The sequence below is a fragment of the Myotis nattereri genome, assembly GCF_964212035.1.
Source record: "Myotis nattereri genome assembly, chromosome: Y".
In the NCBI taxonomy this organism is placed as follows: domain Eukaryota; kingdom Metazoa; phylum Chordata; class Mammalia; order Chiroptera; family Vespertilionidae; genus Myotis; species Myotis nattereri.
In genome coordinates, this window is record NC_138094.1 from 42,214,123 (window position 1) to 42,234,600 (window position 20,478).

A 20,478-nucleotide genomic window follows, 5' to 3' on the forward strand; every position below is an offset into this window, starting at 1 on the left:
TTCCTGTGAGGGCGTCTCAACTTCCAGTGGGGGAAATGCACTTTCCTGTTTGTGGACCTATCTTGCAGTGAGGGACTCGCACCTTCCTGTGGGGTAATCGAAACTGCTTGTTAGAGAACACCTATTCCTGGGGAGGAAACGAACTTCCTGTGAGGAAACCTTCTTCCTGTTGGGGAACTGCAATTTCCTGTATGCATACCGATTATGCTCTGAAGGAATTGCTCCTTCATTTGGGGAAACAATACTTCCTCAGAGGGAACCATTCTTCCTCTAGGGGTAATGTCCCTTTCTGTGTGTGAACACTTCACACTTTGTGGGACATGCACTTTCCTGTGTGCATATCTATCTTCCTTTGAGCGAATCCCACCTTCCTTTGGGGGTATTGCACCTTCTTTGTGGGAATCCTATTTCTAGTGTGGAACTGCATTATCTTTTGTGTGAAACTGTTTTCATGTGAGGGAGGTGCATATTGGTGTGGTGGAAATGAAACTTCCTGTGGGAGAAGAACTATTCCTGTGGGGGAAATTCACTTGTTGCAAGGAAACAATTCTTCCTGTGTGTGAAATGCACTTTTCATTGTCCAAACCGAACTTCCTGTGATGGAATCCATCTTCCTGTGGGGATACCAAACTTACGGTGGGAAAGCCTTTGTCCCTTGGGTGAAATTTTCCTTGTGCTCTTGGAAGCCAACTTACTGTGGGGTAAATGCATTTCCTGTGTGCACAGCTTTCGACCTGTAATGGAAACGCAACATCCCGTGTGGAAACCAAACTTCCAAATTGTGAACCCTCCTTCCTGTTGGGAAATGTCCCATCGGAATGGGAACCGATTTTCCTACTGGGGAGTTATCCATCCATTGTAGGAACCCTTCCTCCTTTAGGGGAAATGCAATTTCCTGTGTGCAGATCTCTCTTCCTGTGAAGAAATGGCACCTTTTTGTGCGAGAATCAAAGCTTCCGTTTGGAGAGCACCTCTTCTTGTGGGGAAACTACCTTTCTTTGAGACATGCTTCCTGCTATGTAGGAAATGCACTTTCCGAAAATGCGGACTTATTATGCTGTGAAGAAAAGTTCCTCCATGTGGGGTAAAAATACTTCCACTGGGGGAACTATTCTTCCTCTGGAGGTAATATCAATTCCGGTGTGTACACACTTCATTCTTTGGGGGACATGCAGGATCCTTTGTGTAGAACTATTTCCACTGATTGAAACCCAACTTTCTGTGGGGGAATCAAAACTTCCTGGTGTAGAACGCCTATACCTATAGGGGAAACAATCTTCCTTTGAAGAAACCTTATTCTTTGGGGGGAAATGCACTCTCCTGTATGTGGAACTATTATGCTGCTAATGAATCACACATTCATGTGGGGAAACAATCTTCCTCTACGGAAACATTCTTCCCCTCTAGGAAATGTCCCTCCGTGTGTAGACAGGTCATTCTTCGTGGGACGTGCTCGTTCCTGTGTGCAGACCTGTCTTCCATTTATGAAAAATCAACTTCCTTTTGGAAAGAACACTACCACACGGAAACACTCCTTGCTGTGGGGGAAGTGTCCCTTCCCGTGTAGGAACACATTTTCCTATGGGGGAGTGTCTTTTTTGTTTTAGAATCCCTTCTTCCTTTTGAGAAATGCACTTTCCTATGTGTGGATGACTCTTCCTGTCAGGGCGTCTCAGCTTCCTGTGGGGGAAATGCACTTTCCTGTTTGTTGACCTATCTTCCTGTGAGGGAATCGCAACTTCCTGTGAGGGAATGGAAACTTCCTTTGGGAGAACGCCTCTTCCTGTGGGGGAAACAATCTTCCTGTGAGGAAACCTTCTTCTTGTAGGGGAATCACACTTTCCTGTATGCGGAGCAATTATGCTGTGAATGAATTGCTCCTTCATTTGGGAAAACAATACTTCCTCTGAGGGAGCTATTCTTCCTCTGGAGGTAATGGCCCTTCCTGTGTGGACACTTCATGCATTGTGAGACATGCACGTATTTCTGTGAAGGACTATTTCCACTGATGGAAACTCAACTTCCTGTGTGGTAACAAAACTTCCGGTGGTGAAACCTCTTTCCTGTGGGGGAAATGACCCCTGTGGTGTAGGAATACATATTATATGAGTGAGTGTCGCTTTTCTTTTAGGAACCCTACATTCTGTTGCTGAAATGCATTGTCCTGTGTACGGATCTCTTTTCCTATGAAGTCATCGCAATTTGCTTTGGCGGAAATGCACTTTCCTGTTTGTAGACCAATCTTCCTGTGAGGGAATCGTACCTTGCTGTGGGGAGATCATAACTTCCTGATGGAGAACGCCTCTACCTATAGGGGAAACAAACTTCCTTTGAGGAAACCTTCCTCTTGTGGCGGAAATGCACTTTTCTGTATGCGGACCTAATATTCTGAGAATGAATCGCACATTCACGTGGGGAAACAATACTTACTCTAGGAGAAAAATACTTCCTCTCGAGGAAATGTTCCTTCCTGTGTGGACACTTCATTATTTGTGGTACATGCACTTTCCTGTGTGCAGAGCTATCTTCCATTGATGGAAACGCAACTTCCTGGTGGAAACAAAACTAAAGGACGGTGAACTCTCCTTCCTGTCGGGGAAATGTCCCTTCCGGTGTAGGGACCCATTTTCCTATGGGGGAGTCTGCCTTTTGTTGTAGAATCCCTTCTTCCTGGGTGGGAAATGCACTTTACTGTGTGGGGATGACTCTTCCTGTGAGGGCGTCTCAACTTCCAGTGGGGGAAATGCACTTTCCTGTTTGTGGACCTATCTTGCAGTGAGGGACTCGCACCTTCCTGTGGGGTAATCGAAACTGCTTGTTAGAGAACACCTATTCCTGGGGAGGAAACGAACTTCCTGTGAGGAAACCTTCTTCCTGTTGGGGAACTGCAATTTCCTGTATGCATACCGATTATGCTCTGAAGGAATTGCTCCTTCATTTGGGGAAACAATACTTCCTCAGAGGGAACCATTCTTCCTCTAGGGGTAATGTCCCTTTCTGTGTGTGAACACTTCACACTTTGTGGGACATGCACTTTCCTGTGTGCATATCTATCTTCATTTGAGCGAATCCCACCTTCCTTTGGGGGTATTGCACCTTCTTTGTGGGAATCCTATTTCTAGTGTGGAACTGCATTAACTTTTGTGTGAAACTGTTTTCATGTGAGGGAGGTGCATATTGGTGCGGTGGAAATGAAACTTCCTGTGGGAGAAGAACTATTCCTGTGGGGGAAATTCACTTGTTGCAAGGAAACAATTCTTCCTGTGTGTGAAATGCACTTTTCATTGTCCAAACCGAACTTCCTGTGATGGAATCCATCTTCCTGTGGGGATACCAAACTTACGGTGGGAAAGCCTTTGTCCCTTGGGTGAAATTTTCCTTGTGCTCTTGGAAGCCAACTTACTGTGGGTTAAATGCATTTCCTGTGTGCACAGCTTTCGACCTGTAATGGAAACGCAACATCCCGTGTGGAAACCAAACTTCCAAATTGTGAACCCTCCTTCCTGTTGGGAAATGTCCCATCGGAATGGGAACCGATTTTCCTACTGGGGAGTTATCCATCCATTGTAGGAACCCTTCCTCCTTTAGGGGAAATGCAATTTCCTGTGTGCAGATCTCTCTTCCTGTGAAGAAATGGCACCTTTTTGTGCGAGAATCAAAGCTTCCGTTTGGAGAGCACCTCTTCTTGTGGGGAAACTACCTTTCTTTGAGACATGCTTCCTGCTATGTAGGAAATGCACTTTCGGAAAATGCGGACTTATTATGCTGTGAAGAAAAGTTCCTCCATGTGGGGTAAAAATACTTCCACTGGGGGAACTATTCTTCCTCTGGAGGTAATATCAATTCCGGTGTGTACACACTTCATTCTTTGGGGGACATGCAGGATCCTTTGTGTAGAACTATTTCCACTGATTGAAACCCAACTTTCTGTGGGGGAATCAAAACTTCCTGGTGTAGAACGCCTATACCTATAGGGGAAACAATCTTCCTTTGAAGAAACCTTATTCTTTGGGGGGAAATGCACTCTCCTGTATGTGGAACTATTATGCTGCTAATGAATCACACATTCATGTGGGGAAACAATCTTCCTCTATGGAAACATTCTTCCCCTCTAGGAAATGTCCCTCCGTGTGCAGACAGGTCATTCTTCGTGGAACGTGCTCGTTCCTGTGTGCAGACCTGTCTTCCATTTATGAAAAATCAACTTCCTTTTGGAAAGAACACTACCACACGGAAACACTCCTTGCTGTGGGGGAAGTGTCCCTTCCCGTGTAGGAACACATTTTCCTATGGGGGAGTGTCTTTTTTGTTTTAGAATCCCTTCTTCCTTTTGAGAAATGCACTTTCCTATGTGTGGATGACTCTTCCTGTCAGGGCGTCTCAGCTTCCTGTGGGGGAAATGCACTTTCCTGTTTGTTGACCTATCTTCCTGTGAGGGAATCGCAACTTCCTGTGAGGGAATGGAAACTTCCTGTGGGAGAACGCCTCTTCCTGTGGGGGAAACAATCTTCCTGTGAGGAAACCTTCTTCTTGTAGGGGAATCACACTTTCCTGTATGCGGAGCAATTATGCTGTGAATGAATTGCTCCTTCATTTGGGAAAACAATACTTCCTCTGAGGGAGCTATTCTTCCTCTGGAGGTAATGGCCCTTCCTGTGTGGACACTTCATGCATTGTGAGACATGCACGTATTTCTGTGAAGGACTATTTCCACTGATGGAAACTCAACTTCCTGTGTGGTAACAAAACTTCCGGTGGTGAAACCTCTTTCCTGTGGGGGAAATGACCCCTGTGGTGTAGGAATACATATTATATGAGTGAGTGTCCCTTTTCTTTTAGGAACCCTACATTCTGTTGCTGAAATGCATTGTCCTGTGTACGGATCTCTTTTCCTATGAAGTCATCGCAATTTGCTTTGGCGGAAATGCACTTTCCTGTTTGTAGACCAATCTTCCTGTGAGGGAATCGCACCTTGCTGTGGGGGGATCATAACTTCCTGATGGAGAACGCCTCTACCTATAGGGGAAACAAACTTCCTTTGAGGAAACCTTCCTCTTGTGGCGGAAATGCACTTTTCTGTATGCGGACCTAATATTCTGAGAATGAATCGCACATTCACGTGGGGAAACAATACTTACTCTAGGAGAAAAATACTTCCTGTGGAGGAAATGTTCCTTCCTGTGTGGACACTTCATTATTTGTGGTACATGCACTTTCCTGTGTGCAGAGCTATCTTCCATTGATGGAAACGCAACTTCCTGGTGGAAACAAAACTAAAGGACGGTGAACACTCCTTCCTGTCGGGGAAATGTCCCTTCCGGTGTAGGGACCCATTTTCCTATGGGGGAGTCTGCCTTTTGTTGTAGAATCCCTTCTTCCTGTGTGGGAAATGCACTTTACTGTGTGGGGATGACTCTTCCTGTGAGGGCGTCTCAACTTCCAGTGGGGGAAATGCACTTTCCTGTTTGTGGACCTATCTTGCAGTGAGGGACTCGCACCTTCCTGTGGGGTAATCGAAACTGCTTGTTAGAGAACACCTATTCCTGGGGAGGAAACGAACTTCCTGTGAGGAAACCTTCTTCCTGTTGGGGAACTGCAATTTCCTGTATGCATACCGATTATGCTCTGAAGGAATTGCTCCTTCATTTGGGGAAACAATACTTCCTCAGAGGGAACCATTCTTCCTCTAGGGGTAATGTCCCTTTCTGTGTGTGTACACTTCACACTTTGTGGGACATGCACTTTCCTGTGTGCATATCTATCTTCCTTTGAGCGAATCCCACCTTCCTTTGGGGGTATTGCACCTTCTTTGTGGGAATCCTATTTCTAGTGTGGAACTGCATTATCTTTTGTGTGAAACTGTTTTCATGTGAGGGAGGTGCATATTGGTGCGGTGGAAATGAAACTTCCTGTGGGAGAAGAACTATTCCTTTGGGGGAAATTCACTTGTTGCAAGGAAACAATTCTTCCTGTGTGTGAAATGCACTTTTCATTGTCCAATCCGAACTTCCTGTGATGGAATCCATCTTCCTGTGGGGATACCAAACTTACGGTGGGAAAGCCTTTGTCCCTTGGGTGAAATTTTCCTTGTGCTCTTGGAAGCCAACTTACTGTGGGTTAAATGCATTTCCTGTGTGCACAGCTTTCGACCTGAAATGGAAACGCAACATCCCGTGTGGAAACCAAACTTCCAAATTGTGAACCCTCCTTCCTGTTGGGAAATGTCCCATCGGAATGGGAACCGATTTTCCTACTGGGGAGTTATCCATCCATTGTAGGAACCCTTCCTCCTTTAGGGGAAATGCAATTTCCTGTGTGCAGATCTCTCTTCCTGTGAAGAAATGGCACCTTTTTGTGCGAGAATCAAAGCTTCCGTTTGGAGAGCACCTCTTCTTGTGGGGAAACTACCTTTCTTTGAGACATGCTTCCTGCTATGTAGGAAATGCACTTTCCGAAAATGCGGACTTATTATGCTGTGAAGAAAAGTTCCTCCATGTGGGGTAAAAATACTTCCACTGGGGGAACTATTCTTCCTCTGGAGGTAATATCAATTCCGGTGTGTACACACTTCATTCTTTGAGGGACATGCAGGATCCTTTGTGTAGAACTATTTCCACTGATTGAAACCCAACTTTCTGTGGGGGAATCAAAACTTCCTGGTGTAGAACGCCTATACCTATAGGGGAAACAATCTTCCTTTGAAGAAACCTTATTCTTTGGGGGGAAATGCACTCTCCTGTATGTGGAACTATTATGCTGCTAATGAATCACACATTCATGTGGGGAAACAATCTTCCTCTACGGAAACATTCTTCCCCTCTAGGAAATGTCCCTCCGTGTGTAGACAGGTCATTCTTCGTGGAACGTGCTCGTTCCTGTGTGCAGACCTGTCTTCCATTTATGAAAAATCAACTTCCTTTTGGAAAGAACACTACCACACGGAAACACTCCTTGCTGTGGGCGAAGTGTCCCTTCCCGTGTAGGAACACATTTTCCTATGGGGGAGTGTCTTTTTTGTTTTAGAATCCCTTCTTCCTTTTGAGAAATGCACTTTCCTATGTGTGGATGACTCTTCCTGTCAGGGCGTCTCAGCTTCCTGTGGGGGAAATGCACTTTCCTGTTTGTTGACCTATCTTCCTGTGAGGGAATCGCAACTTACTGTGAGGGAATGGAAACTTCCTGTGGGAGAACGCCTCTTCCTGTGGGGGAAACAATCTTCCTGTGAGGAAACCTTCTTCTTGTAGGGGAATCACACTTTCCTGTATGCGGAGCAATTATGCTGTGAATGAATTGCTCCTTCATTTGGGAAAACAATACTTCCTCTGAGGGAGCTATTCTTCCTCTGGAGGTAATGGCCCTTCCTGTGTGGACACTTCATGCATTGTGAGACATGCACGTATTTCTGTGAAGGACTATTTCCACTGATGGAAACTCAACTTCCTGTGTGGTAACAAAACTTCCGGTGGTGAAACCTCTTTCCTGTGGGGGAAATGACCCCTGTGGTGTAGGAATACATATTATATGAGTGAGTGTGCCTTTTCTTTTAGGAACCCTACATTCTGTTGCTGAAATGCATTGTCCTGTGTACGGATCTCTTTTCCTATGAAGTCATCGCAATTTGCTTTGGCGGAAATGCACTTTCCTGTTTGTAGACCAATCTTCCTGTGAGGGAATCGCACCTTGCTGTGGGGGGATCATAACTTCCTGATGGAGAACGCCTCTACCTATAGGAGAAACAAACTTCCTTTGAGGAAACCTTCCTCTTGTGGCGGAAATGCACTTTTCTGTATGCGGACCTAATATTCTGAGAATGAATCGCACATTCACGTGGGGAAACAATACTTACTCTCGGGGAAAAATACTTCCTGTGGAGGAAATGTTCCTTCCTCTGTGGACACTTCATTATTTGTGGTACATGCACTTTCCTGTGTGCAGAGCTATCTTCCATTGATGGAAACGCAACTTCCTGGTGGAAACAAAACTAAAGGACGGTGAACACTCCTTCCTGTCGGGGAAATGTCCCTTCCGGTGTAGGGACCCATTTTCCTATGGGGGAGTCTGCCTTTTGTTGTAGAATCCCTTCTTCCTGTGTGGGAAATGCACTTTACTGTGTGGGGATGACTCTTCCTGTGAGGGCGTCTCAACTTCCAGTGGGGGAAATGCACTTTCCTGTTTGTGGACCTATCTTGCAGTGAGGGACTCGCACCTTCCTGTGGGGTAATCGAAACTGCTTGTTAGAGAACACCAATTCCTGGGGAGGAAACGAACTTCCTGTGAGGAAACCTTCTTCCTGTTGGGGAACTGCAATTTCCTGTATGCATACCGATTATGCTCTGAAGTAATTGCTCCTTCATTTGGGGAAACAATACTTCCTCAGAGGGAACCATTCTTCCTCTAGGGGTAATGTCCCTTTCTGTGTGTGAACACTTCACACTTTGTGGGACATGCACTTTCCTGTGTGCATATCTATCTTCCTTTGAGCGAATCCCACCTTCCTTTGGGGGTATTGCACCTTCTTTGTGGGAATCCTATTTCTAGTGTGGAACTGCATTATCTTTTTTGTGAAACTGTTTTCATGTGAGGGAGGTGCATATTGGTGTGGTGGAAATGAAACTTCCTGTGGGAGAAGAACTATTCCTGTGGGGGAAATTCACTTGTTGCATGGAAACAATTCTTCCTGTGTGTGAAATGCACTTTTCATTGTCCAAACCGAACTTCCTGTTATGGAATCCATCTTCCTGTGGGGATACCAAACTTACGGTGGGAAAGCCTTTGTCCCTTGGGTGAAATTTTCCTTGTGCTTTTGGAAGCCAACTTACTGTGGGGTAAATGCATTTCCTGTGTGCACAGCTTTCGACCTGTAATGGAAACGCAACATCCCGTGTGGAAACCAAACTTCCAAATTGTGAACCCTCCTTCCTGTTGGGAAATGTCCCATCGGAATGGGAACCGATTTTCCTACTGGGGAGTTATCCATCCATTTTAGGAACCCTTCCTCCTTTAGGGGAAATGCAATTTCCTGTGTGCAGATCTCTCTTCCTGTGAAGAAATGGCACCTTTTTGTGCGAGAATCAAAGCTTCCGTTTGGAGAGCACCTCTTCTTGTGGGGAAACTACCTTTCTTTGAGACATGCTTCCTGCTATGTAGGAAATGCACTTTCCGAAAATGCGGACTTATTATGCTGTGAAGAAAAGTTCCTCCATGTGGGGTAAAAATACTTCCACTGGGGGAACTATTCTTCCTCTGGAGGTAATATCAATTCCGGTGTGTACACACTTCATTCTTTGGGGGACATGCAGGATCCTTTGTGTAGAACTATTTTCACTGATTGAAACCCAACTTACTGTGGGGGAATCAAAACTTCCTGGTGTAGAACGCCTATACCTATAGGGGAAACAATCTTCCTTTGAAGAAACCTTATTCTTTGGGGGGAAATGCACTCTCCTGTATGTGGAACTATTATGCTGCTAATGAATCACACATTCATGTGGGGAAACATTCTTCCTCTACGGAAACATTCTTCCCCTCTAGGAAATGTCCCTCCGTGTGTAGACAGGTCATTCTTTGTGGGACGTGCTCGTTCCTGTGTGCAGACCTGTCTTCCATTTATGAAAAATCAACTTCCTTTTGGAAAGAACACTACCACACGGAAACACTCCTTGCTGTGGGCGAAGTGTCCCTTCCCGTGTAGGAACACATTTTCCTATGGGGGAGTGTCTTTTTTGTTTTAGAATCCCTTCTTCCTTTTGAGAAATGCACTTTCCTATGTGTGGATGACTCTTCCTGTCAGGGCGTCTCAGCTTCCTGTGGGGGAAATGCACTTTCCTGTTTGTTGACCTATCTTCCTGTGAGGGAATCGCAACTTCCTGTGAGGGAATGGAAACTTCCTGTGGGAGAACGCCTCTTCCTGTGGGGGAAACAATCTTCCTGTGAGGAAACCTTCTTCTTGTAGGGGAATCACACTTTCCTGTATGCGGAGCAATTATGCTGTGAATGAATTGCTCCTTCATTTGGGAAAACAATACTTCCTCTGAGGGAGCTATTCTTCCTCTGGAGGTAATGGCCCTTCCTGTGTGGACACTTCATGCATTGTGAGACATGCACGTATTTCTGTGAAGGACTATTTCCACTGATGGAAACTCAACTTCCTGTGTGGTAACAAAACTTCCGGTGGTGAAACCTCTTTCCTGTGGGGGAAATGACCCCTGTGGTGTAGGAATACATATTATATGAGTGAGTGTGCCTTTTCTTTTAGGAACCCTACATTCTGTTGCTGAAATGCATTGTCCTGTGTACGGATCTCTTTTCCTATGAAGTCATCGCAATTTGCTTTGGCGGAAATGCACTTTCCTGTTTGTAGACCAATCTTCCTGTGAGGGAATCGCACCATGCTGTGGGGGGATCATAACTTCCTGATGGAGAACGCCTCTACCTATAGGGGAAACAAACTTCCTTTGAGGAAACCTTCCTCTTGTGGCGGAAATGCACTTTTCTGTATGCGGACCTAATATTCTGAGAATGAATCGCACATTCACGTGGGGAAACAATACTTACTCTAGGAGAAAAATACTTCCTCTCGAGGAAATGTTCCTTCCTGTGTGGACACTTCATTATTTGTGGTACATGCACTTTCCTGTGTGCAGAGCTATCTTCCATTGATGGAAACGCAACTTCCTGGTGGAAACAAAACTAAAGGACGGTGAACACTCCTTCCTGTCGGGGAAATGTCCCTTCCGGTGTAGGGACCCATTTTCCTATGGGGGAGTCTGCCTTTTGTTGTAGAATCCCTTCTTCCTGTGTGGGAAATGCACTTTACTGTGTGGGGATGACTCTTCCTGTGAGGGCGTCTCAACTTCCAGTGGGGGAAATGCACTTTCCTGTTTGTGGACCTATCTTGCAGTGAGGGACTCGCACCTTCCTGTGGGGTAATCGCAACTGCTTGTTAGAGAACACCTATTCCTGGTGAGGAAACGAACTTCCTGTGAGGAAACCTTCTTCCTGTTGGGGAACTGCAATTTCCTGTATGCATACCGATTATGCTCTGAAGGAATTGCTCCTTCATTTGGGGAAACAATACTTCCTCAGAGGGAACCATTCTTCCTCTAGGGGTAATGTCCCTTTCTGTGTGTGAACACTTCACACTTTGTGGGACATGCACTTTCCTGTGTGCATATCTATCTTCCTTTGAGCGAATCCCAACTTCCTTTGGGGGTATTGCACCTTCTTTGTGGGAATCCTATTTCTAGTGTGGAACTGCATTATCTTTTTTGTGAAACTGTTTTCATGTGAGGGAGGTGCATATTGATGCGGTGGAAATGAAACTTCCTGTGGGAGAAGAACTATTCCTGTGGGGGAAATTCACTTGTTGCAAGGAAACAATTCTTCCTGTGTGTGAAATGCACTTTTCATTGTCCAATCCGAACTTCCTGTGATGGAATCCATCTTCCTGTGGGGATACCAAACTTACGGTGGGAAAGCCTTTGTCCCTTGGGTGAAATTTTCCTTGTGCTCTTGGAAGCCAACTTACTGTGGGTTAAATGCATTTCCTGTGTGCACAGCTTTCGACCTGAAATGGAAACGCAACATCCCGTGTGGAAACCAAACTTCCAAATTGTGAACCCTCCTTCCTGTTGGGAAATGTCCCATCGGAATGGGAACCGATTTTCCTACTGGGGAGTTATCCATCCATTGTAGGAACCCTTCCTCCTTTAGGGGAAATGCAATTTCCTGTGTGCAGATCTCTCTTCCTGTGAAGAAATGGCACCTTTTTGTGCGAGAATCCAAGCTTCCGTTTGGAGAGCACCTCTTCTTGTGGGGAAACTACCTTTCTTTGAGACATGCTTCCTGCTATGTAGGAAATGCACTTTCCGAAAATGCGGACTTATTATGCTGTGAAGAAAAGTTCCTCCATGTCGGGTAAAAATACTTCCACTGGGGGAACTATTCTTCCTCTGGAGGTAATATCAATTCCGGTGTGTACACACTTCATTCTTTGGGGGACATGCAGGATCCTTTGTGTAGAACTATTTCCACTGATTGAAACCCAACTTTCTGTGGGGGAATCAAAACTTCCTGGTGTAGAACGCCTATACCTATAGGGGAAACAATCTTCCTTTGAAGAAACCTTATTCTTTGGGGGGAAATGCACTCTCCTGTATGTGGAACTATTATGCTGCTAATGAATCACACATTCATGTGGGGAAACAATCTTCCTCTACGGAAACATTCTTCCCCTCTAGGAAATGTCCCTCCGTGTGTAGACAGGTCATTCTTCGTGGGACGTGCTCGTTCCTGTGTGCAGACCTGTCTTCCATTTATGAAAAATCAACTTCCTTTTGGAAAGAACACTACCACACGGAAACACTCCTTGCTGTGGGGGAAGTGTCCCTTCCCGTGTAGGAACACATTTTCCTATGGGGGAGTGTCTTTTTTGTTTTAGAATCCCTTCTTCCTTTTGAGAAATGCACTTTCATATGTGTGGATGACTCTTCCTGTCAGGGCGTCTCAGCTTCCTGTGGGGGAAATGCACTTTCCTGTTTGTTGACCTATCTTCCTGTGAGGGAATCGCAACTTCCTGTGAGGGAATGGAAACTTCCTGTGGGAGAACGCCTCTTCCTGTGGGGGAAACAATCTTCCTGTGAGGAAACCTTCTTCTTGTAGGGGAATCACACTTTCCTGTATGCGGAGCAATTATGCTGTGAATGAATTGCTCCTTCATTTGGGAAAACAATACTTCCTCTGAGGGAGCTATTCTTCCTCTGGAGGTAATGGCCCTTCCTGTGTGGACACTTCATGCATTGTGAGACATGCACGTATTTCTGTGAAGGACTATTTCCACTGATGGAAACTCAACTTCCTGTGTGGTAACAAAACTTCCGGTGGTGAAACCTCTTTCCTGTGGGGGAAATGACCCCTGTGGTGTAGGAATACATATTATATGAGTGAGTGTGCCTTTTCTTTTAGGAACCCTACATTCTGTTGCTGAAATGCATTGTCCTGTGTACGGATCTCTTTTCCTATGAAGTCATCGCAATTTGCTTTGGCGGAAATGCACTTTCCTGTTTGTAGACCAATCTTCCTGTGAGGGAATCGCACCATGCTGTGGGGGGATCATAACTTCCTGATGGAGAACGCCTCTACCTATAGGGGAAACAAACTTCCTTTGAGGAAACCTTCCTCTTGTGGTGGAAATGCACTTTTCTGTATGCGGACCTAATATTCTGAGAATGAATCGCACATTCACGTGGGGAAACAATACTTACTCTAGGAGAAAAATACTTCCTCTCGAGGAAATGTTCCTTCCTGTGTGGACACTTCATTATTTGTGGTGCATGCACTTTCCTGTGTGCAGAGCTATCTTCCATTGATGGAAACGCAACTTCCTGGTGGAAACAAAACTAAAGGACGGTGAACTCTCCTTCCTGTCGGGGAAATGTCCCTTCCGGTGTAGGGACCCATTTTCCTATGGGGGAGTCTGCCTTTTGTTGTAGAATCCCTTCTTCCTGTGTGGGAAATGCACTTTACTGTGTGGGGATGACTCTTCCTGTGAGGGCGTCTCAACTTCCAGTGGGGGAAATGCACTTTCCTGTTTGTGGACCTATCTTGCAGTGAGGGACTCGCACCTTCCTGTGGGGTAATCGAAACTGCTTGTTAGAGAACACCTATTCCTGGGGAGGAAACGAACTTCCTGTGAGGAAACCTTCTTCCTGTTGGGGAACTGCAATTTCCTGTATGCATACCGATTATGCTCTGAAGGAATTGCTCCTTCATTTGGGGAAACAATACTTCCTCAGAGGGAACCATTCTTCCTCTAGGGGTAATGTCCCTTTCTGTGTGTGAACACTTCACACTTTGTGGGACATGCACTTTCCTGTGTGCATATCTATCTTCCTTTGAGCGAATCCCACCTTCCTTTGGGGGTATTGCACCTTCTTTGTGGGAATCCTATTTCTAGTGTGGAACTGCATTATCTTTTGTGTGAAACTATTTTCATGTGAGGGAGGTGCATATTGGTGTGGTGGAAATGAAACTTCCTGTGGGAGAAGAACTATTCCTGTGGGGGAAATTCACTTGTTGCAAGGAAACAATTCTTCCTGTGTGTGAAATGCACTTTTCATTGTCCAAACCGAACTTCCTGTGATGGAATCCATCTTCCTGTGGGGATACCAAACTTACGGTGGGAAAGCCTTTGTCCCTTGGGTGAAATTTTCCTTGTGCTCTTGGAAGCCAACTTACTGTGGGTTAAATGCATTTCCTGTGTGCACAGCTTTCGACCTGTAATGGAAACGCAACATCCCGTGTGGAAACCAAACTTCCAAATTGTGAACCCTCCTTCCAGTTGGGAAATGTCCCATCGGAATGGGAACCGATTTTCCTACTGGGGAGTTATCCATCCATTGTAGGAACCCTTCCTCCTTTAGGGGAAATGCAATTTCCTGTGTGCAGATCTCTCTTCCTGTGAAGAAATGGCACCTTTTTGTGCGAGAATCCAAGCTTCCGTTTGGAGAGCACCTCTTCTTGTGGGGAAACTACCTTTCTTTGAGACATGCTTCCTGCTATGTAGGAAATGCACTTTCCGAAAATGCGGACTTATTATGCTGTGAAGAAAAGTTCCTCCATGTGGGGTAAAAATACTTCCACTGGGGGAACTATTCTTCCTCTGGAGGTAATATCAATTCCGGTGTGTACACACTTCATTCTTTGGGGGACATGCAGGATCCTTTGTGTAGAACTATTTCCACTGATTGAAACCCAACTTTCTGTGGGGGAATCAAAACTTCCTGCTGTAGAACGCCTATACCTATAGGGGAAACAATCTTCCTTTGAAGAAACCTTATTCTTTGGGGGGAAATGCACTCTCCTGTATGTGGAACTATTATGCTGCTAATGAATCACACATTCATGTGGGGAAACAAACTTCCTCTAGGGAAAGATTCTTCCCCTCTATGAAATGTCCCTCCGTGTGTAGACAGGTCATTCTTCGTGGGACGTGCTCGTTCCTGTGTGCAGACCTGTCTTCCATTTATGAAAAATCAACTTCCTTTTGGAAAGAACAAAACCACACGGAAACACTCCTTCCTTTGGGCGAAGTGTCCCTTCCCGTGTAGGAACACATTTTCCTATGGGGAGTGTCTTTTTTGTTTTAGAATCCCTTCTTCCTTTTGAGAAATGCACTTTCCTATGTGTGGATGACTCTTCCTGTCAGGGCGTCTCAGCTTCCTGTGGGGGAAATGCACTTTCCTGTTTGTTGACGTAACTTCCTGTGAGGGAATCGCAACTTCCTGTGAGGGAATGGAAACTTCCTGTGGGAGAACGCCTCTTCCTGTGGGGGAAACAATCTTCCTGTGAGGAAACCTTCTTCTTGTAGGGGAATCACACTTTCCTGTATGCGGAGCAATTATGCTGTGAATGAATTGCTCCTTCATTTGGGAAAACAATACTTCCTCTGAGGGAGCTATTCTTCCTCTGGAGGTAATGGCCCTTCCTGTGTGGACACTTCATGCATTGTGAGACATGCACGTATTTCTGTGAAGGACTATTTCCACTGATGGAAACTCAACTTCCTGTGTGGTAACAAAACTTCCGGTGGTGAAACCTCTTTCCTGTGGGGGAAATGACCCCTGTGGTGTAGGAATACATATTATATGACTGAGTGTGCCTTTTCTTTTAGGAACCCTACATTCTGTTGCTGAAATGCATTGTCCTGTGTACGGATCTCTTTTCCTATGAAGTCATCGCAATTTGCTTTGGCGGAAATGCACTTTCCTGTTTGTAGACCAATCTTCCTGTGAGGGAATCGCACCATGCTGTGGGGGGATCATAACTTCCTGATGGAGAACGCCTCTACCTATAGGGGAAACAAACTTCCTTTGAGGAAACCTTCCTCTTGTGGCGGAAATGCACTTTTCTGTATGCGGACCTAATATTCTGAGAATGAATCGCACATTCACGTGGGGAAACAATACTTACTCTAGGAGAAAAATACTTCCTCTCGAGGAAATGTTCCTTCCTGTGTGGACACTTCATTATTTGTGGTGCATGCACTTTCCTGTGTGCAGAGCTATCTTCCATTGATGGAAACGCAACTTCCTGGTGGAAACAAAACTAAAGGACGGTGAACTCTCCTTCCTGTCGGGGAAATGTCCCTTCCGGTGTAGGGACCCATTTTCCTATGGGGGAGTCTGCCTTTTGTTGTAGAATCCCTTCTTCCTGTGTGGGAAATGCACTTTACTGTGTGGGGATGACTCTTCCTGTGAGGGCGTCTCAACTTCCAGTGGGGGAAATGCACTTTCCTGTTTGTGGACCTATCTTGCAGTGAGGGACTCGCACCTTCCTGTGGGGTAATCGAAACTGCTTGTTAGAGAACACCTATTCCTGGGGAGGAAACGAACTTCCTGTGAGGAAACCTTCTTACTGTTGGGGAACTGCAATTTCCTGTATGCATACCGATTATGCTCTGAAGGAATTGCTCCTTCATTTGGGGAAACAATACTTCCTCAGAGGGAACCATTCTTCCTCTAGGGGTAATGTCCCTTTCTGTGTGTGAACACTTCACACTTTGTGGGACATGCACTTTCCTGTGTGCATATCTATCTTCCTTTGAGCGAATCCCACCTTCCTTTGGGGGTATTGCACCTTCTTTGTGGGAATCCTATTTCTAGTGTGGAACTGCATTATCTTTTTTGTGAAACTGTTTTCATGTGAGGGAGGTGCATATTGGTGCGGTGGAAATGAAACTTCCTGTGGGAGAAGAACTATTCCTGTGGGGGAAATTCACTTGTTGCAAGGAAACAATTCTTCCTGTGTGTGAAATGCACTTTTCATTGTCCAAACCAAACTTCCTGTGATGGAATCCATCTTCCTGTGGGGATACCAAACTTACGGTGGGAAAGCCTTTGTCCCTTGGGTGAAATTTTCCTTGTGCTTTTGGAAGCCAACTTACTGTGGGGTAAATGCATTTCCTGTGTGCACAGCTTTCGACCTGTAATGGACACGCAACATCCCGTGTGGAAACCAAACTTCCAAATTGTGAACCCTCCTTCCTGTTGGGAAATGTCCCATCGGAATGGGAACCGATTTTCCTACTGGGGAGTTATCCATCCATTGTAGGAACCCTTCCTCCTTTAGGGGAAATGCAATTTCCTGTGTGCAGATCTCTCTTCCTGTGAATAAATGGCACCTTTTTGTGCGAGAATCCAAGCTTCCGTTTGGAGAGCACCTCTTCTTGTGGGGACACTACCTTTCTTTGAGACATGCTTCCTGCTATGTAGGAAATGCACTTTCCGAAAATGCGGACTTATTATGCTGTGAAGAAAAGTTCCTCCATGTGGGGTAAAAATACTTCCACTGGGGGAACTATTCTTCCTCTGGAGGTAATATCAATTCCGGTGTGTACACACTTCATTCTTTGGGGGACATGCAGGATCCTTTGTGTAGAACTATTTCCACTGATTGAAACCCAACTTTCTGTGGGGGAATCAAAACTTCCTGGTGTAGAACGCCTATACCTATAGGGGAAACAATCTTCCTTTGAAGAAACCTTATTCTTTGGGGGGAAATGCACTCTCCTGTATGTGGAACTATTATGCTGCTAATGAATCACACATTCATGTGGGGAAACAATCTTCCTCTAGGGAAACATTCTTCCCCTCTAGGAAATGTCCCTCCGTGTGTAGACAGGTCATTCTTCGTGGGACGTGCTCGTTCCTGTGTGCAGACCTGTCTTCCATTTATGAAAAATCAACTTCCTTTTGGAAAGAACACTACCACACGGAAACACTCCTTCCTTTGGGCGAAGTGTCCCTTCCCGTGTAGGAACACATTTTCCTATGGGGGAGTGTCTTTTTTGTTTTAGAATCCCTTCTTCCTTTTGAGAAATGCACTTTCCTATGTGTGGATGACTCTTCCTGTCAGGGCGTCTCAGCTTCCTGTGGGGGAAATGCACTTTCCTGTTTGTTGACGTAACTTCCTGTGAGGGAATCGCAACTTCCTGTGAGGGAATGGAAACTTCCTGTGGGAGAACGCCTCTTCCTGTGGGGGAAACAATCTTCCTGTGAGGAAACCTTCTTCTTGTAGGGGAATCACACTTTCCTGTATGCGGAGCAATTATGCTGTGAATGAATTGCTCCTTCATTTGGGAAAACAATACTTCCTCTGAGGGAGCTATTCTTCCTCTGGAGGTAATGGCCCTTCCTGTGTGGACACTTCATGCATTGTGAGACATGCACGTATTTCTGTGAAGGACTATTTCCACTGATGGAAACTCAACTTCCTGTGTGGTAACAAAACTTCCGGTGGTGAAACCTCTTTCCTGTGGGGGAAATGACCCCTGTGGTGTAGGAATACATATTATATGAGTGAGTGTCGCTTTTCTTTTAGGAACCCTACATTCTGTTGCTGAAGTTCATTGTCCTGTGTACGGATCTCTTTTCCTATGAAGTCATCGCAATTTGCTTTGGCGGAAATGCACTTTCCTGTTTGTAGACCAATCTTCCTGTGAGGGAATCGCACCATGCTGTGGGGGGATCATAACTTCCTGATGGAGAACGCCTCTACCTATAGGGGAAACAAACTTCCTTTGAGGAAACCTTCCTCTTGTGGCGGAAATGCACTTTTCTGTATGCGGACCTAATATTCTGAGAATGAATCGCACATTCACGTGGGGAAACAATACTTACTCTAGGAGAAAAATACTTCCTCTCGAGGAAATGTTCCTTCCTGTGTGGACACTTCATTATTTGTGGTACATGCACTTTCCTTTGTGCAGAGCTATCTTCCATTGATGGAAACGCAACTTCCTGGTGGAAACAAAACTAAAGGACGGTGAACTCTCCTTCCTGTCGGGGAAATGTCCCTTCCGGTGTAGGGACCCATTTTCCTATGGGGGAGTCTGCCTTTTGTTGTAGAATCCCTTCTTCCTGTGTGGGAAATGCACTTTACTGTGTGGGGATGACTCTTCCTGTGAGGGCGTCTCAACTTCCAGTGGGGGAAATGCACTTTCCTGTTTGTGGACCTATCTTGCAGTGAGGGACTCGCACCTTCCTGTGGGGTAATCGAAACTGCTTGTTAGAGAACACCTATTCCTGGGGAGGAAACGAACTTCCTGTGAGGAAACCTTCTTACTGTTGGGGAACTGCAATTTCCTGTATGCATACCGATTATGCTCTGAAGGAATTGCTCCTTCATTTGGGGAAACAATACTTCCTCAGAGGGAACCATTCTTCCTCTAAGGGTAATGTCCCTTTCTGTGTGTGAACACTTCACACTTTGTGGGACATGCACTTTCCTGTGTGCATATCTATCTTCCTTTGAGCGAATCCCACCTTCCTTTGGGGGTATTGCACCTTCTTTGTGGGAATCCTATTTCTAGTGTGGAACTGCATTATCTTTTGTGTGAAACTGTTTTCATGTGAGGGAGGTGCATATTGGTGTGGTGGAAATGAAACTTCCTGTGGGAGAAGAACTATTCCTGTGGGGGAAATTCACTTGTTGCAAGGAAACAATTCTTCCTGTGTGTGAAATGCACTTTTCATTGTCCAAACCGAACTTCCTGTGATGGAATCCATCTTCCTGTGGGGATACCAAACTTACGGTGGGAAAGCCTTTGTCCCTTGGGTGAAATTTTCCTTGTGCTTTTGGAAGCCAACTTACTGTGGGGTAAATGCATTTCCTGTGTGCACAGCTTTCGACCTGTAATGGACACGCAACATCCCGTGTGGAAACCAAACTTCCAAATTGTGTACCCTCCTTCCTGTTGGGAAATGTCCCATCGGAATGGGAACCGATTTTCCTAATGGGGAGTTATCCATCCATTGTAGGAACCCTTCCTCCTTTAGGGGAAATGCAATTTCCTGTGTGCAGATCTCTCTTCCTGTGAAGAAATGGCACCTTTTTGTGCGAGAATCCAAGCTTCCGTTTGGAGAGCACCTCTTCTTGTGGGGAAACTACCTTTCTTTGAGACATGCTTCCTGCTATGTAGGAAATGCACTTTCCGAAAATGCGGACTTATTATGCTGTGAAGAAAAGTTCCTCCATGTGGGGTAAAAATACTTCCACTGGGGGAACTATTCTTCCTATGGAGGTAATATCAATTCCGGTGTGTACACACTTCATTCTTTGGGGGACATGCAGGATCCTTTGTGTAGAACTATTTCCACTGATTGAAACCCAACTTTCTGTGGGGGAATCAAAACTTCCTGGTGTAGAACGCCTATACCTATAGGGGAAACAATCTTCCTTTGAAGAAACCTTATTCTTTGGGGGGAAATGCACTCTCCTGTATGTGGAACTATTATGCTGCTAATGAATCACACATTCATGTGGGGAAACAATCTTCCTCTACGGAAACATTCTTCCCCTCTAGGAAATGTCCCTCCGTGTGTAGACAGGTCATTCTTCGTGGGACGTGCTCGTTCCTGTGTGCAGACCTGTCTTCCATTTATGAAAAATCAACTTCCTTTTGGAAAGAACACTACCACA